The sequence below is a fragment of the Salvelinus namaycush genome, chromosome 9 (assembly GCF_016432855.1).
Source record: "Salvelinus namaycush isolate Seneca chromosome 9, SaNama_1.0, whole genome shotgun sequence".
NCBI classification, from domain to species: Eukaryota; Metazoa; Chordata; class Actinopteri; order Salmoniformes; family Salmonidae; genus Salvelinus; species Salvelinus namaycush.
In genome coordinates, this window is record NC_052315.1 from 31,438,957 (window position 1) to 31,459,098 (window position 20,142).

The window sequence follows — 20,142 nt, forward strand, 5'->3', positions numbered from 1 at the left end:
TGGATGATCCTCTGATTTTATGGGCTGCCATGCAACTGCATTAAAGAAGATAAAGGATTTGTAAAAGTTGTTAACGATGTTAGAGCATTCTCAAAAAACACTTTTTTGACCAGTTAGCAACTCCTCTCTCCAAAGGCAAGACAGAACTAAATCTATTGATACCACAGAGAGCAGTATCTGCCATCCATCGAGTTCAACTGAACCCTTACTTCTATGGTAATCGACACAGTCGTCTACTGGCTAACAACCTTCACAGTAATGATCAATTAGCGGATATTGCAGCCATTGAATCTGAATCAGGTGAATTACTTTCAGAACCCACATTCATCAACCAAAGATTCTCCGGTTTCTATAATTAATTGTACACCTCTAATTGGAAATTCATGCCAAGACAGATTTAAGTCCTTTTAAAAGATATAAGAACTCTTCTTCTCTCAACTAAGGAAGCCGGTTTGCTGGGAGCACAAATCTCTCTCCATGAACTTAAAGGGCATTGGATAACATTAATAAAGGCAAATCACCTGGTTGGGACGGTATTCTTCCTGAAGTCTATTTAACATTTTGGAACCAATTATGTCAACTATTATTCAAAATGATTAACACAGCCGTTCACAAAGGTTCATTTGGAAGGGATGTAAATGCAGCACTAATTTAGCTTTTTGTTACAAAAAAGTTACGGACGCCACACAGTGCTCTCACTAACGCCCTCTATCTTTAATAAACACATATATAAACAAAATTCAAACATTCTGTCATCCCATCTCGAAACGTACATACCCAAATTGATACATCCAGACCAAAGCAGGTTTATTAAAAAATGTTTATCCTCAGATAACCTCCGTTGTCTATTACATATCTTAAAGTATATGCATCAGAAACCAAAGCTCCTTGGGCAGTTCTATCTCTCGATGCAGAAAAAGCTTTTGATAGACTAGAATGGTCCTATCTTTGGTCAGTTTTGGAATATATTGGACTTGGCTCCAATTTCATTAATATGATTAAAATACTATATGCCAGTCCCTCAGCCATAGTGATAACAGGCAATACCTGCTCTGCTCCGTTCAGATTAACTAGAAGTAGATGGCAAGGTGGTCCCATCTCACCTCTGCGGTTTTTATTGTCTAGGGAGCCTCTGGCCCAGGCAGTTCAACAATCGAAAGAAATTACACCAATATGTTTCAATTCTATGGATCACGTCATCTCATTATACACCGATGATATCTTACTTTATCTAGACAATGTATCTCAATCTCTCCCAAACGCTTTGAAGTTCATAAACAAATTCAGCTCCCTCTCAAGTTATAAAATAAATCTAAACAAATCTGCCCTACTCCGCCTCAAGAACCTGACAGAGGACCCTATCTCTACTTATGGAATCCCAATCGTTTCTCATTTTAAATATTTAGGAATAGATATATGTCCTTCTTTAGATGACCAGAACACTCAAATCAATTAAATCAGACGTCAATAGATGGACTAACATCCCAGTCGCTCTAACTGACAGAATTTATATTGTGAAAATGGTTGAATTTCGGGGTGTCCGTGATGCGTCAATGCTTCCTATGTCTCCCCCTTCTGGCTATTGGGATAAAATCCACAGTGTGATTTCAAAATATATATGGAAAGGTAAGAGATCCCGGATTACATTTACAGAAAGGGAAAGACGCTGGAGGGCTATCCATTCCAAACTTTACATTTTATTTCCAAGCATTAGCATGTCGCTCAATTATAAATTGGTTTAGACATGACTCTTCCGCTCTCTGGCTGAGAATAAAGAGAAATATGGTGGCTCCCATTGCTCTGAAAGAAGTGGTGTTCTCTGGTTGTTGTTGGGGGAAGGCGGGGGGATTGGGGGGAACATAAGGGGAGACTCAGGGGATAGATTGGTAGGAGGGGGACTGATAAGCAACCTTGGTTGCTGGGTGTGATGGAAAGGGGTGGAAGGCATGCTTTCTTTGGGTCGGGGAGGTGGGGGGCAGATGAAGATGCGAGAGGAGAAGGCTAGGTGGGGTGGGACAGGGTGGGAAACATGGTTTCAGGGTGGGGAGGGAGGATGCGGGCTGGTGGATGTGGACTGAGGGGGTTGGGGAGGGCGAGCCTTTTTTGTTTATTTTACTTGCACACAGAATATATCAAAACTGTTGATGCTGTTCTTTGTCTTTGTATGCATTTTTCTTCTTTTGAATGGCAGCCCACAGGTACAGGAAAGTATGAAATATGAAATGCTTATATTATAACTGAATGTCTGAATATATCTTAATTCATATGACTTTGAATGTTATACCTGTACTTGCAACAACGGATCAGCCGCAAAGTGGTAGGCCACACAAGCTCACAGAACTGGACTGCTGAGTGCTTAAGCATTTTGTGCGTAAAAATCATCTGTCCTCAGTTGCAACACTCACCACCGAGTTTCAAACTGCCTCTGGAAGAACTGTTAGTCAGAAGCTTGATAAAATGGGATTCCATGGCCAAGCAGCCGCACACAAGCCTTAGATCACAATGCGCAATGCCAGCGTCGGCTGGAGTTGTGTAAAGCTCGCCACAACTGGACTCTGGAGCAGTGGAAACGCGTTTTCTGGAGTGATGAATCACGCTTCACCATCTGGCAATCCGACGGACGAATCTGGGTTTGGCAGATGCCAGGAGAACACTATCTGCCCGAATGCATAGTGCCAACTGTAAAGTTTGGTGGAGGAGGAATAATGGTCTGGGTCTGTTTTCATGGTTCGGGCTAGGCCGTTTAGTTCCAGAGAAGGGAAATCTTAACGCTACAGCAAACAATGACATTCTAGACGATTCTGTGATTCCAACTTTGTGGCAACAGTTGTATGGCCCTTTACTGTTTCAGCATGGTAATGCCCCTGTGCACAAAGCGAGGTCCATACAGAAATGTTTTTTCGAGATCAGTGTGAAAGAACTTGACTGGCCTGCACAAAGCCCTGGCCTCAACCCCATCGAATACCTTTGGGATTAATTGGAATGCCGACTGCGAGCCAGGCCTAACCACCCAGCGTCAGTGCCTAACCTCACTAATGCTCTTGTGGCTGAATGAAAGCAAGTCCCTGCAGCAATGTTCCAACATCTAGTGGAAAGCCTTCCCAGAAGAGTGGAGGCTGTTATACCAGCAAAGGGAAAGGAAAATAGGGATACCTAGTCAGTTGTACAACTGAATGCCTTCAACTGAAATGTGTCTTTCGCATTTAACCGAACCCCTCTGAATCAGAGAGGTGCGGGGGGCTGCCTTAATCGACATCTATGTCTTCGGCGGGGGGACCAACTCCATATTAATGCTCATGATTTTGGATTGAGATGTTCGATGAGCAGGTGTCCACATACTTTAGGTCATGTAGAGTATCTTACCATTAGCTAGCTGCCGCAAAGGCTAATGTGACTGGCCTTTATGTTCTAGTTACAGAGTCCGATCTGCAGCAGCATCTACATCAAGCTCAGCACCAGGAACTAGTGTAAGTCACCTTTGCTAAATCTTTCCATGACAAGAAAATAAATATACTGGAGCTAGGCATAAACATGATCCGTGTCTTGTCATAGTTAGTGTGTTTATAAGTGGGCTTCAACTAATACTATAGTTTTCTTTGTATTATGGAGGCTTAGTTGATTGTTTATGCAAAGCTTGACGTCTAAATTAGAGAAAAGTAGAGGTATTAGTTAGAAGGGGATGGTGTGGATGAATGACTGGTGTATGTTGGGGGTGGAGATTGTGTGTAAAGGTTAGTATGCATTATCTATTGACATGAAGGGATGGGTGGATGTAGTACCTTGTTTGAGTATGTATTGATTGGGAAAAAGTACTAAAATGTTGGCTAATCACTGACTACTGTGTGTCCTACAGACAAATCCTGAAGCTGCGGATGATGACCTAAATACCAACTTTAGTAGTACAGATCCCATAGACCCATTGGATGAAATCTTTCAGCCCAGTAACAAGCTCAAGCTCATCTGACTTGGAAGAGGAAAACACTACACGGGACCGGCAAGAGCCAAAGTGTAAAGTCTATGAGTCCAAGGTCATGGAGCTCATGAAGTTCTGACAGCCAATCATCTCTACAGACATTGGATATGTTGGGGCCACAATGAAAGTGAAGTGCGACTGTAATGGTGGACACACAGGAACATGGACCTCCAGTCCTGACATTCAGGAAATGGCAGAGGTTCAGCTTCTCATGGCTGTGTCTGTGCTGTTCTGTTTTCAGGAGGCACTTACACCGAGCTGCAGGACGACTCAGACCATGAACCTGAAGTTGTTTGCCAACACCACCGTCTATCAGATTCAGAACACCTACCTGTTTACATTCATAAATGCACAATATGGGTAACGAAGGAATGCTATTTTGCAAAGACTGTTCCTGGATCAGGAGGAAAATGGTGTTGAAGCACAGCTGTCTGGGGATGCACGCAGCATCAGTCCAGGCTACAGGTCTCTATCTTTTTATTGCTATTTAACAGATAGTGCCTACTTATGTATGTTAGTATGTGTATTTTTTTGTGTATTTTTTTAATTTTTGTACCCCTTTTCCTCCCCAATTTTGTGGTATCCAATTGGTAGTTACAGTCTTGTCTCATCGCTGCAACTCTGTACGGACTCAGGAGAGGCGAAGGTCGAGAGCCGTGCGTCCTCTGAAACACAACCCAACCAAGCCACACTGCTTCTTGACACAATGCCCAGTTATCAAGGAAGCCAGCCGCATCAACGTGTCGGAGGAAACACCGTACACCGTACAACATCGCTAGTGCGCGATGGGACAAGGACATCCCTGCCGGCCAAACCCTCCCCTGACCCGGACGAGTTAGTATGTGTTTTTATCATGTGTTTTCATTGATACAGGTATTGTCTTTATGCTTGTTATGGTGATAAGTGATTAGAAAAAATCCCAAGGTGGGATCAATACAGTACTCTACTTTGTCTCTATAGCACTAAATACACCACCTATTCCCTGATGACCGATCTCACCAATGAGATTGTGCAGACTGAACTGATACAGGTACAGTATTATGAATACAGTATGATGGTTAATGGCATGTTGTGTTATCACACCTGGTGGCCGGCTGTAATTCTGTTTTACTTTTGCAGTTACAGGTCACAGAGGCACCCAGCTCTGTTACGATGGAGGCAATTGGCTTCAAGTGGGCCCTGACAGAGCTGTTGGACAACATGGGTCTCCAAGTGGATGTGGTCACAACTGAACGATGAGGGAGCACTTCTCTGACATCCAACATGAGCTCGATGTGTGGCACACAGTGAAAGGTTAGCACTGCAGAACCAGGAGACACCTAGTAATTGTACTGGTGCATGTCCTGAAGATATCTCAAATCAAATATATGTTGTCTGTCTTTGAAGGAGCACATCTGTGACGTACACAGCTGGACAGAGGGGAGGGGGAAGTCCACTGTCAACACCCTGACCTGTCTGATGATGAGCATGGCAAGAAGAAGTGGCTTTCCATGGACTCAGTTATGTATGAATACCTTTTGTGTTGGACAAACGTTTGACAACGGATCACTCACAAATAGCCAGATTCAAAACATACAGTTTAATAGTCATCAATAACAGCATATTGTTTCAATACTTTCAATTAGAAAACCCAAAATAATTAGTCTACTCTGTTTTGTCTTTGTAAGCACACAGGTCACCCCAAAGCGGCAGCATTTTGGGCTCCTGGGCATGAAGGAGCGGACACATCTTGCTATCCTGGATTATAATGAGAATGTGGGACGCAAACAAGCCAGGATAGCCAAAGGTATATATGAAGCACTATCACCTCTTGAGAAAACAAAATCACCAATACACAAACTTAGTGCTCCTCAAACTTTTCCTACCCTTACAGTCTGTTCTTCGGCATGGAGGAGAGGGGCCTTTAGTATACTCTTCTAGCCTATTCACTCTATTGTTGACAGTGCTTGTCTCCTCAACAGCACAACAGTAGGTGCTCATACACAACAGTACATGACTAGTCTTTTTACAAGTCATGCCCCCTTCAAACTTTTCACCCCTTTTTCTAACAGCCCATCTCAATGTTCCATTTTTGACTCTGAGTATAACAAAACACATACCGGTCTACTTTACCCTTTTTTGTTTACAGATGAACATGGTTTCTTGTATGGTTACACATTCTCATGATCTGTCTCCATGTCTTACACATCCTTATGATCAGTCTTCATGTCTTTCCAGGACACCTGCAGTACAAACACATCTTCCTCAAGAGGTCAAAGCAGTGGGTGGGAGAGGCATGCTCCCCAAACCCAACATCCCTTCTAACATCGCTACAGCACTAATGCCTGCTAACCAGCTGCCATTGCCCAACACAAGAACAGTTTCACCAACTTAAGAACATTCAGGACCCTGCCTGGAACATTCAGTCAACATGGTTCTAAGCAGACATATGGAATTGTTTTAAGATGGTCATACTATGGATCATTTAGCTATTTGATTTAGAATTTTATGACCCCTTTAGTTATAAAAAAATATAAACAAATAATTTGATAAAATATTGAATTTGGCCTTTACTACTATAGCCCAGAGAAACGCATTGAATAACACATTAATAAATGGCAAAAAAGACAGTCAAAAAATTAGTCATAAGAAAGGTTTTGAAGTGTTCGTCCTATATCTAGGAGATGCTGTATAAGACAGCTCAGGAAATATAATAGGAATTTTTTTACACATATGCATTTCAGAATATTAGAATAAAGTGTGTACATAAAATGTACTAAACACATCTGTAAAACCACAATGAGGACATCGACCTACCAAACATGTTTTCATTAATCATTGGGTACAGCGCAGGGAAAACGTCAGAGTAATCTGAAATAGGGGCATAATTCATGTTCAAATTTACAACATAACATACAGTACATAGGCATTTCATCATTAAGACCTTTAGGAAAAAATGTCTGGAGGGTGAAAATCCCAAAACATTCTCTTTTGCTCAGAATATTAGTTATATCACTTCCCCTGTCTGATATCTTAACTTTCTCTATGCCACAAAATCTAGCGTGATCGTGCAATTGGCGAAAGACAAAGGCCACAATCATTGCTACAAAACATGAATCCATTAATTCAACCAATGGCATCACACACCTACTCATTCCAGGGTTTTTCTTTATTTTTTACTATTTTCTACATTGTAGAATAATAGTGAAGACGTCAAAAAATATGACATAACACATATGGAATCATGTAGTAACCAAAAAAGTGTTAAACAAATCAAAACATATGTTAGATTTGAGATTCTTCAAAGTAGCCACCTTGATGACATCTTTGCACATTCTTGGCATTCTCTCAACCAGCTTCATGAGGTAGTCACCTGGAATGCATTTGAATTAACAGCTGTGCCTTGTTAAAACATTACATTTGTGAAATTTCTTTCCTTCTTTATGCGTTTGAGCCAATCAGTTGTGTTGTGACAAGGTAGGGTTGGTATACAGAAGATAGCCCTATTTGGTAACAGTCAATATTATGTCAAGAACAGTTCAAATAAGCAAAAAGAAACGACAGTCCATCATTACGTTAAGACATGAAGGTCAGTCAATCCGGGGGGTGCTGGAGACTGTGACCAGGGCTGCTGTATTATTGTCACTGGGACCATCAGAGCTGTGTGACCAGAGTTCTGGGCACGATGACAGTGTCCCTCTGGCAGTGCTGTAATCAGACACTGCTGACCACTGTGATGCCTACTCCCTCCAGTCATCAGACACTGATCTGCTCCCTCCTGTCTCCAATGGTGTAAAGTACTTAAGTAGTACTTTAAAGTATTTTTACTTAAGTCATTTTTGGGGGCTATCTGTACTTTACTATTTATATTTTTGACAACTTTGACTTTTACTTCACTACATTCCTAAAGAAAAGTATGTACTCTTTACTCCATACATTTCCACTGACACCCAAAAGTACTCATTACATTTTGAATGCTTAGCAGGACAGAAAATGGTCAAATTCACACACTTATCAAGAGAACATCCCTGGTCATCCCAACTGCCTCTGATCTGGCGGACTCACTAAACACAAATGCTTTGTTTTTAAATGATGTCTGAGTGTTGGACTGTGACCCTGGCTATCCGTAAATTTAAAATAAAAATACAATTGTGCCATCCGGTTTTCTTAATATAAGGAATTTTAAATTATACGTGCTTTCACTTCTGATACTTAAGTTTATTTTAGCAACTACCTTTACTTTTTAAACTTAAGTATATTTAAAACCAAATACTTTTAGACTTTTACTGAAGTAATATTTTACTGGGTGACTTTTACTTGAGTCATTTTCTATTAAGGTATCTTTACTTTTACTCAAGTATGAGAATTGAGTACTTTTTCCACCACTGCCTGTCCCCATGTTTTGGGTGTTGCAGTAGGTATTTACACTGTAATGACATTAACAGTCTCTCCCATACCAGTCAATAAGACACATACATCAATGAGATAGGGATCAGCCTAATGGTGACATACCCTCGGGTACGTATTGTAGTCACGCACGCACACACACACACACACCACAGATAAGCACCTATATGAGCTAGCGGATCAGGGAACACCCTACTTTTCAAACATGTAAATGTACCATCCATGGAGAGATGAGAAAGAGAGCCCGGAGGTAGTGACATCCTCTGACAGATATCCACACAATCAGCAAATACACAAAATATATATGTGTGTGTGTATGTTTTGAACCTCCTGTCTCCTGTCCTGCTACCCAGACTACCGGGGGACTCTTGTGTAGAGGGGGAGGGGAGGTGAGTAAAGGGGAGGATGGGGGAGAGGTGAGAGTGAGTAAGAGATGAGTCAACTGCCCTCAGCTATAAGAGAAGACCTGATGGAGCCTGGGAGTGACAAACACACAGACCCTCAGAGGTAAGATACTCTCTCCACTGCACTTTCTCTATCACTCTCTCTACTTCTATCATTTGCTTTATCACTAGTACTCTCTCTCTCTCTGTGTTAGTATGTGCTACTGAAATAATATGTACAGATTTGAACAGGTGATGTAGTGAAACTTTATCTTGTCCGTAATGCATGGTTTGGTTTGATTGTCTTTCATGAAGTGAGGTGCCATTTCTTTAAATAAACATTTTACACTTAACTTTGAACTTTAGAAAGAACGTTTGAAAGGAAGCATGTGGAATATACAGCCAACCAAGTAGATCAGGTAGACTTGGTAGACTTGGTTCTGTCTGTTTTCAGTAGTATGGGTGTAGTACAGTGAATCTTATCTGTAGCCTATTTATCAGAGGGCAGGCTGTTCTCTCTTGGTAGGGATTTCAACCCCAACCCTCTGCCAAATATTGATTGGTCTAAAACAAATATTTATTCTCAACCAAAACATGCCATTGAAGTTTAGACTTTAAAAATAAGCAAATGTATATGAATATTATGGAAGTGCATAAGTGTATGTGTTCTGTAACAGACAATAAAAGAACAACCTGAACTTATAGGATGTATCTCTGCCCTCCTACAGGAATACCTGTGCTATTCTTTATACATACACAGATTAAGCACCAGGTTCAAAACACACACATTGACACGCGTACACACATTCACGTGCATACACCTGTTCATACAGACTACAGATATGGATTGTTCCATGGCCCCCCTGGTGTCCTTTCTACTGGCACTTTTCAGTATGGGGGCAGGAGCTTCACTGTCATTGGACATAGTGAGAACCAAGGTCAAATTCCTTGCTCAGACCATGGTGTACAGGACACAGATGGAAATCAAAAAGGTAATCAATCCATCTATCAATTAGTCAGTCAATCATTAGTGTACTGACTAATGCAGTCTTTGGCTTGTTGATAAATGTGACTTGTAAAACAATGTTTAGTCTACATAAATCTTATTTTAATCACATCTTTCTCTCTCTCTCCCTCCCTCCCTCCAGCTCCCTTCCTCTTCTAACCTGGTAATCGACAGCCTGGAATTGTTTTTCCCGGCAGCTGCAGGAGACCAGCCTATAGAAGGCCTGTCTTCCATAGTAGAGACCATGGGGTTCTACCAGGACCTGCTGATCTCTCTAGACATGGCAGACCTCAAACAGCTGGTGGAAGACGCCTCCACTATGCGGGGTCAGCTGGAGAACTGGATGATGTGGCGCTGCCCAGGTCACCAGCAGAAACAGACAGGAGAGGGTGGGTTGGAGGAGGCTCTGAAGGACAGTGTCAGGAAGTTTGGTCTGAGTGTGAGTCCAGTGGCACTAAACAGACTCAAGGGCTACCTCGATCGGCTACTGCTGAACCTGGATCAGCTCAGGTACTGCTGATCAACTGTTACTGACATAGATCATCACTGAGTGACTGAACTCAGATCAGTTTGTGCCATTCTGAACAACTGTTACTGACTATGACTGTCACTGAGTAACTGAACTTTGATCAACTCGTGATCTGTTGAAAACCTAGAATGAGTTGAAGCAAGACTGGACAGTCATAAGTCTAAAGATTATTCTGGGTGTACTTCAGATCACAGTCACTATCAGTCACTAAGTTATTAAGACATGTTATATTGTATTTTATTCAGACAAGGATTCTAGCTTGAGGTATTTATTTCTACGAGGAAGAGGAAAAGAAGCAGCTCTAATTTTTAGCATTATTTGTACCTCAGTCAGTGATGCAGGGGAAAGTGTTTACTAAGCACGGAATCAGCTGAGTAATGCAAAATGTACACACACGTGCATACACGCTTAGTAATTCTGCTTGCTCCAGAGGACTGCTGTGTAGTGATGTCATGCTCACAGAGAGGGTTTCCTGAAATCCAAGACAGCCCCATGAAACCAGATGTTTTGATGTTAGAGCAGCGACAGAGAGTGAAGGTGTGGGAGAGAGAGGGGGCAAGATGTACATTCCTCTACAGCAGAGGCCTGTTCAGGAGGGTATACCGTTACAGTGCATTCAGATAGAAATACATTGTATAGGACAGATATGATTGTCTATCTCTTAGAGGAGTAATTTCAGCTCTATTTCATTACATTTCTATTGGCAACGTTCTGAAGATGACACCTCACTGAACACATCCCAACTCAAATTAAATGACATCTTATTTGTCATAACAGGTGTAGACCTTACAGTGAAATGCTTACTTACTGCTTCTCTTCTTGACAGTATTAGCATTTATGTTATATATACTGTACTATATTTGTGTACATCGGAGTACCATTTTATGTACCTATTTAATGTGGGATGATATAAAAATGTTTCCTTTTCTATTTTTCTGTCTTTATCAGTCTTTTGTAAGCAAATGAATAATTTGATACACGTATTGACTAGGCCATTGAGTGGGTGAGAGGAACAGGTCAAGACCTACAGCAAACATTACAAATAGTCTATCAACAATATGTGGGTGTGTGATGGTGTTTCTACAATCCCACATTTCCAGAAACTGTAAAAACACATCAGAGCTACGCAATATTACCTTGATCACAGATGACCATTTGATTGAACAACACACCAACACCTATACACCGGGTTAGGGAAGCATAATTCTAGGGAACTAGCAATAAATTCACTGTTTTTCCAGAAATCCTGGTTGGAGACTTTCCTGCTCATTCCCTCCTGATCCGGGATCCTCCAAACAGTTTTTCAGGAAAACCAGGAAATTTATTGAAAGTTCCGGACTAACTAGATAGACAATTCAAAAAATATTGTCTAGTTTGGCTGGTTATGTCCCTAGTTAACTATTCAGCTATTAGCATGTATTAATGTCATTGTCATGTCCGGCTGCAACTAGCCCACTCAGTCTCAGATCAGAATTAAACGTTCATCCATGTTCCTCAAACATCACATTTTGAAGTTGCTGCAAACATCAAATTTAGAAGTGTTTAAGGTTAAGTTTAGGCACTAACACCACAATTTTTAAGGTCATGGTTAAGTTTAGGCATTAACTCTGAAATCTTAAGGTTAGGCATTAACTCCGAATGGTTAAGGTAAGGTTTGGGATAGGCTTAAAACAAAAATCTCGGCCTCCCGAGTGGCAAGGCGGTCTAAAGGTGCTAGAGGTGTTACTACAGACCGGGCTGTGCCACAACCGGCCGGGGCCGGGAGTCCTATATACAGCGTAGAATTGGCCCAGCTTTGTCTGGGTTCGGGGAGGGTTTGGCCGGTGGGGATTTACTTGGCTCATCGTGCTCCATCGACGTGCTCCATCGACTCCTTGTGGCGTGCTGGGTGCCTGCGGGCTGACCCCGGTCGCCAGTTGAATGGTGTTTCCTCTGACATATTGATGCAGCTGGCTTCCGGGTTAAGCTGGCGGGTGTTAAGGAGCGCGGTTAGGTGGGTCATGTTTCGGTGGACGCATGACTCCACCTTCGCCTATCCTGAGACTGTTGGGGAGTTGCAACGATGAGACAAGATCGAAAATTGAGGAGAAAAAGGAGATAAAATACAAAATAAAATAAAAAATTATTTAAAAAACGAATCTAAAACAACTTTCAATTGCTGGATAAGAAACTTGCAACCTTTGGAGTCAAAGGCAAATGCCCATCCATCATCCCCGTCCACAAAGGCCCGAGCAAAACCAAAACCTACACACTCAATGTTGCCCCTAGTGGCCGGTTTCCACTTCATCTCCTGACGTCCACAGACATACAGAACCAGTCACAAGTTTGCACACACCTTCTCATTCCAGGGTTTTTCATTATTTGTACTAATCAAAATTATCCAAAGTAGCCACCCTTTGCCTTGATGGCAGCTTTGCAAACTCTTGGCATTCCCTCAACCAGCTTCATGAGGATGTCACCTGGAATGCATTTCAATTAACAGGTGTGCCTTGTTAAAAGTTATTTTGTGGAAATTCTTTCCTTCTTGATGCATTTGAGCTATCAGTTGTGTTGTGACAAGGTAGGGGTGGTATACAGAAGATATCCCTATTTGGTAAAAGACTGAGTCCATACTATGGCAAGAACAGCTCAAATAAGCAAAGAGAAGTGACAGTCCATCATTACTTTTAGACATGAAGGTCAGTCAATGCGGAACATTTCAAGAACTTTGAAAGTTTCTTCAAGTGCAGTCACAAAAACCATGAAGCGCTATGATGAAACTGGCTCTCATGAGGACCGCCACAGGAAAGGAAGACCCAGAGTTACCTCTGCTGCAGAGGATAAGTTCATTAGAGTTACCAGCTTCAGAAATTGCAGCCCAAATAAATTCTTCACAGTTCAAGTAACAGACACATCTCAACATCAACTGTTCAGATGAGACTGTATGAATCAGGCCTTCATGGTCGAATTACTGCAAAAAAACACTACTGAAAGGACATCAATAAGAACAAGAAACTTGCTTGGGCCAAGAAATATGAGGCACGGACATTAGACCGGTGGGAATCTGTCCTTTGGTCTAATGAGTCCAAATTTGAGATTTTTGGATCCAACCGTCATGTCTTTGTGAGACGCAGATTAGGTGAACGGATGATCTCTGCATGTGTGCTCCCCACTGTGAAGCATGGAGGAGGAGGTATGATAGTGCTTTGCTGGTGACACTGTCTGTGATTTATTTAGAAATCAAGGCACACTTAACCAGCATGGCTACCACAGCAATCTGCAGCGATACGCCATCCCATCTGGTTTGCGCTTGTGGGACTATCATTTGTTTTTCAACAGGACAATGACCCAACACACCTCCAGGCTGTGTAAGGGCTATTTGACCAAGAAGGAGTGATGGAGTGCTGCATCATATGACCTGGCCTCAACAATCACCCAACCTCAACCCAATTGAGATGGTTTTGGATGAGTTGGACCGCAGAGTGAAGGAAAAGCAGCCAACAAGTGCTCAGCATATGTGGGAACTCCTTCAAGACTGTTGGAAAAGCATTCCAGGTGAAGCTGGTTGAGAGAATTCCAAGAGTGTGCAAAGCTGTCATCAAGGCAAAGGGGTGCTACTTTGATATATGTCACGTTTGTCGTATACATAATGAGCGGACCAAGGCGCAGAGTTCCACATATTTATTAAAGTGAACCTTCAAAAAACAACAAAGAATAAACGAACGTGCAGTTCGTAGCGCACATAGCACTAAACCAAAACAAAATCCCACAAACGCAGGTGGAAAAAGGACCACACTAAGTATGATCCCCAATTAGAGGTAACGATCATCAGCTGCCTCCAATTGGGAACCATACTGACACCAACATAGAAATTCAGGACTAGAACACCCCCTAGTCACACTCTGACCTATTGCACCATAGAGAACCTCAAGGGCTCTCTATGGTCAGGGCGTGACAGTACCCCCCCAAAGGTGCGGACTCTGACCGCAAAACCTGAACCTGGATGGAGAGGGTTAGGGTGGACAACTAGCGTCGGTGGCGGCTCCTGGTGCGGGACGTAGCCCCCGATCAGACTGCGGATCTGACCCTGAAGCCGGGCTGAACGCCGTGCCCGGACTGGGCACCGGAGCAGAGGAAGGCTCCGGCCATGGAACTGGACTGTACGCCGTGCCCGGACTGAACACCGGCGCAGAGGAAGGCTCCGGCCATGGAGCGGGACTGGACGCCGTGCCTGGACTGGGCATCGGTGTAAAAGAACGCTCCAGTCATGGAGCGGGACTGGACGCCGTGCCTGGACTGGGCACAGGCGCAGAGGAAGGCTTCAGTCATGGCACCGGCACAGGAAGCTCCGGGCCGTGGACCGTCGCTGGAGGCTCCGGGCTGTTGACCGTCGCTGAAGGCTCCGGACCGTGGACCGTCGCTAGAAGCTCCGGACAGTGGACCGTCGCTGGAGGCTCCGGACCGTGGACCGTCGCTGGAAGCTCCGGAACGTGAACCGTGGCTGGAAGCTCCGGACCGTGGACCGTTGATGGAAGCTCTGGATTGTGAACTGTCGCTGGAGGTTCCGGGCTGTAGACCGTCGCTGGAGACTCCGGACTGTACACACGCACTGGTGGACGAGTGCAGAGAGCCGGCACAGGACGTACCGGGCTGGGGAGGCGCACTGGAGGCCTGGTGCGTGGAGCCGGCACAGGTGGCACCGGACTGATGACACGCTCTTCAGTGCGAGTGCGGGGAGCCGGCACAGGACGTACCGGGCTGGGGAGGCGCACTGGAGGCCTGGTGCGTGGAGCCAGCACAGGTGGCACCGGACTGATGACACGCTCTTCAGGGCGAGTGCGGGGAGCCGGCATAGGACGTACCGGGCTGGGGAGGCACACTGGAGGCCTGGTGCGTGGAGCCGGCACAGGTGGCACCGGACTGATGACACGCTCTTCAGGGGGCGAGTGCGGGGAGCCGACACAGGACATACCGGGCTGGGGATGCGCACTGGAGGCCTGGTGCGTGGAGCCGGCACAGGTGGCACCGGACTGATGACACGCTCTTCAGGGCGAGTGTGGGGAGCAGGCACAGGACGTACCGGGCTGGGGAGGCACACTGGAGGCCTGGTGCGTGGAGCCGGCACAGGTGGCACCGGACTGATGACACGCTCTTCAGGGGGCGAGTGCGGGGAGCCGACACAGGACGTACCGGGCTGGGGAGGTGCACTGGAGGCCTGGTGGCCTTGTTGGACACAAAGAAAGCTTTGTTGTAGAGCGTTTTACACAAAATCCGGGGAGGGGCCAGCTGAGTATAAGACTGGATCATCTGCATATAAATGGATGAGAGAGCTTCCTACTGCCTGAGCTACTGTATGTTGTTGATGTAAATTGAGAAGAGCGCAGGGCCTAGGATCGAGCCTTGGGGTACACCCTTGGTGACAGGCAGTGGCTGAGGAAGCAGATATTCTGACTTTATTGCACTCTTTGAGAGAGGTAGTTATTAACAAACCAGGTCCAAGACCCTTCAGAGACACCAATACTCCTTAGTCGCTCCACAAGAATGGAATGGTCTACCGTATCAAAAGCTTTGGCCAAGTCAATAAAAATAGCAGCACAACATTGCTTAGAATCAAGGGCAATGGTGACATTATTGAGGACATTTAAGGTTGCAGTGATACATCCATACCCTGAGCGGAAACCAGATTTCATACCAGAGAGAATACTATAGACATCAAGAAAGCCAGTCAATTGATTATTGACAAGTTCTTCCAACACTTTTGATAAACAAGGCAAAATAGAAATAGGCCTATAACAGTTAGGATCAGCTTGATCTCCCCCTTTAAATAAAATATGAACTGTGGCTGCCTTCCAAGCAATGGGACCCTCCCCAGAGAGGAGAGACTGGTTAAAAAGGTCAGAGGTAGGCTTGGCGATTATAGGGGCAGCAACCTTAAAGAAGAACTGGTCTAAACCATTGACTCAGTTGTTTTTTTGGGTCAGGTTTAAGGAGCTCCTTTAGCACCTCAGACTCAGTGACCGCTTGCAGGGAGAAACTTTGTAACGGGGCAGGGGAAAAAGAAGGATGAGCATCGGGGCTAGTCGCATTAGAATGGGGTGGGAGATGATGAAACTTTGGACGGGCAAGGAGGCATGGCTGAGTCCACTAGGAATCCTGACTTAATGAAGTGGTGATTAAAAAGCTCAGCCATGTGCTTCTTGTCAGTAACAACCACATCATCAACTTTAAGGGACATGGGCAGCTGTGAGGAGGAGGGTTTATTCTCCAGGTCTTTAATCGTTTTCCAGAACTTCTTGGTGTTAGACCCACTGAGAGAGAACTGCTGCTTAAAGTAACTAACTTTGGACTTCGGGATAGCCTGAGTGCACTTATTTCTCATTTGCCTGAGCGAGAGCCAGTCAGCCTGAGTATGTGTGTGCCGAGCCTTTCACCAAATGCAATTCTTGAGGTGGAGTAACTCTGCAAGATCACAGTTGAACCAGGGGCTGAACCTGTTTTTAATTCTCCTTTTCTTTATAGGGGCGTGTTTGTTAAAAATATCACTGAAAATATCAAACAAGAAGGTCCAAGCGTCTTCGACAGAGGGGATCAAGCTGATTCTACATCAATTTACAGTGGCCAGGTCATGAAGGAAGGTTTGCTCATTAAAGTTTTTTAGCAAGCATCTATGACAAATCAGGACAGGTCGTTTCACTGAGCAGCCATTACGAACACAGGCTGTAAAACAGTGATTTTGATTTTAGATTTTTATTCGGATCTCTTTTAGTCCTCATTTGGACTAATCTTCCAAGAGTCCTTAAACATTAAAATACAATTTATAATACAAACACATTTTCACATATAAACACACTGTTACAAACATAATACATAATACACTAACATATTGACGCGATAAATACTAAAAAGATATTGAATCTTCATCTACTATAGTCCAACACAACTTTTCTATGTATTATATTTAAATGGTTTTAAAGTATTGTTTAAATATATACAGTATATTGAGAGGTTTCTGGTTTGCTTAGTTACATTATTCAATTTCTTTATGCTCTACATCTAAATGTTATTTTGCCTATTTCTCTTTTCTGTCTGGATAACACATAGATGGTGGACAATCTATTCCTAGTATTTACTGAATGTCTGTCTCTTACCAACTGAATACCGTGGTGAATAGAGTTTGGCCGTTTTAAATGGTGTATATTATTAAATTAAATAAGCATGTTTTTTTCAATTACCTTGTTGATTGATGACCAACCAAGAGCATTGCGCATGACTACAACAGAAGAACCATATCTCCACCTTAAAACAATCCTTGCTCCTTTGTTCTCCTAAATTCGCTTGCTGATGCATTTCCCCAGACCACAGAACAGTAGTTCACCTGACTCTCAATTAATCCTTGTGTTATTTGCTTACGAATCTTTCCTTGTAAATATTTAGCTATCCTTCTGATCATGCATGCTATTTTTTTTTTTTTTACATAGATTAGTTATTTGAGACGACCATGATAAGCAGTTGTCAAGCTGCACTCCTAGTAGTTTGGTTTCTGCCACTTCCTCAACGCCAGTCTGCACAGTGCGATATCAACCCTGAGCATATCAGGACTGCTTTTCTCCACCATAACTCCAGATTACTGGGCCATTATTCCAGATGCTCAGCCCAGCCCCAAAGCTAGCCATTCAACCAGGCCCATCTCCTGGCCTGCTCAGTGGACCCTATGATCACTCGGCTACACAGCTGATGCCTCCCGGACTCTTCACTAACACGACTAGAAGCCACTACATCGCCGGATTCCTGCCGTAAGCTCTGGACCTTTGCATCCGATCATCGCAACTAGCTAGCTGCTACCCAGTGGCTATAGTGGCTAACGCCCTTGTCCCGAAGCTAGCACCAGTTAGCCTTGAGCCAGGCGCATCTCCCGGCTAGCAAACGATATTACTCCAGCTACATTACCTCTTTTGCCATTGGCCTGGACCCTTTGTCGACACGGATTCCCGCAGATCCATCACGACTGGTCTGCCGACGTAATTCCATCCGATGTGCCCTCCACCGGCCTTTGTCGGACACCGATGAAGACGCTTCTGCTAGCCCCGGCCTGCTAACTTTATGAACGCTGTGTCTCCCGCTTGCTAGCGTAGTAACGACTTCCTTGTTTCATCTATTGCTCTTCACTGGACCTTATGGTCACCTGGCTACATAGCTGATGCCTGCTGGACTGTTCATTAATCACGGTACTCCATTTAGTTTGTTTTGTTTATCTGTCGGCCCCAGCCTCGAACTCAGGCCCTGTGTGTAGTTAACTGACCCTCTCTGCCCATTCATCGCCATTTTACCTGTTGTTGTTGTCTTAGCTGATTAGCTGTTGCTGTCTTACCCGTTGTCTTAGCTAGCTCTTCTAATCAACACCTGTGATTGCTTTATGCCTCGCTTTATGTATCTCTCTAATGTCAATATGCCTTGTATACTGTTGTTTAGGGTAGTTATCATTATTTTATTTTACTGCGGAGCCCCTAGCCACACTCAACATGCCTCAGATACATCTTTTGTCCCACCTCCCACACATGGGGTGACCTCACCTAGCATAACTAGTGCCTCCAGAGATGCAACCTCTCTTATCGTCACTCAATGCCTAGGTTTACCTCCACTGTACCCGTACCCTACCATACCAGTCTGTACATTATGCCTGAATCTATTCTACCACGCCCAGAAATCTGATTATTTTATTCTATGTCCCCAACGCACTAGACGACCAGTTTTATGTCCTTTAGCCGTACCCTCATCCTACTCCACCTCTGTTCCTCGGGTGGTGTAGAGGTTAACCCAGGCCCTATGTGTCCCCAGGCGCTCTCATTTGTTGACTTCTGTAACCGTAAAAGCCTTGGTTTCATGCATGTTAACATCAGAAGCCTCCTCCCTAAGTTTGTTTTACTCGCTGCTTTAGCACATTCCGCCAACCCTGATGTCCTAGCCGTGTCTGAATCCTGGTTTAGGAAGGCCACAAAAAATTCTGAGATTTCCATCCCCAACTACAACATTTTCCATCAAGATAGAACTGCCAAAGAGGGAGGAGTTGCAATCTACTGCAGAGATAGCCTGGAAAGTTATGTCATACTTTCCAGGTCTATGACCAAACAGTTCGAGCTCCTCATTTTAAAAATTAATCTCTCCAGAAATAAGTCTCTCACTGTTGCCGCCTGTTATAGACCCCCCCCAGCTTCCAGCTGTGCCCTGGACACCATATGTGAATTGATTGCCCCCCATCTATCTTCAGAGTTCGTTCTGTTAGGTGACCTAAACTGGGATATGCTTAACACCCCGGCCATCCTACAATCTAAGCTAGATGCCCTCAATCTCACACAAATTATCAAGGAACCTACCAGGTACCCTAAATCTGTAAACATAGGCACCCTCATAGATATTATCCTGACCAAATTGCCCTCCAAATACACCTCTGCTGTTTTCAATCAGGCTCTCAGCAATCACTGCCTCATTGCCTGCATCCGTTATGGGTCCGCGGTCAAACGACCACCCCTCATCACTGTCAAATGCTCCCTAAAACACTTCAGCGAGCAGGCCTTTCTAATCAACCTGGCCCGGGTATCCTGGAAGGATATTGACCTCATCCCAACAGTTGAGGATGCCTGATTGTTCTTTAAAAGTAATTTCCTCACCATCTTAAATAAGCATGCCCCATTCAAAAAATGTAGAACAGATATAGCCCTTGGTTTACTCCAGACCTGACTGCCCTCGACCAGCACAAAAACATCCTGTGGCATACTGCACTAGCATCAAAGAGTCCCCGCGATATGCAACTTTTCAGGGAAGTCAGGAACCAACCAATACAGTCAGTTAGGAAAGCAAAGGCTAGCTTTTTCAAACAGAAATTTGCATC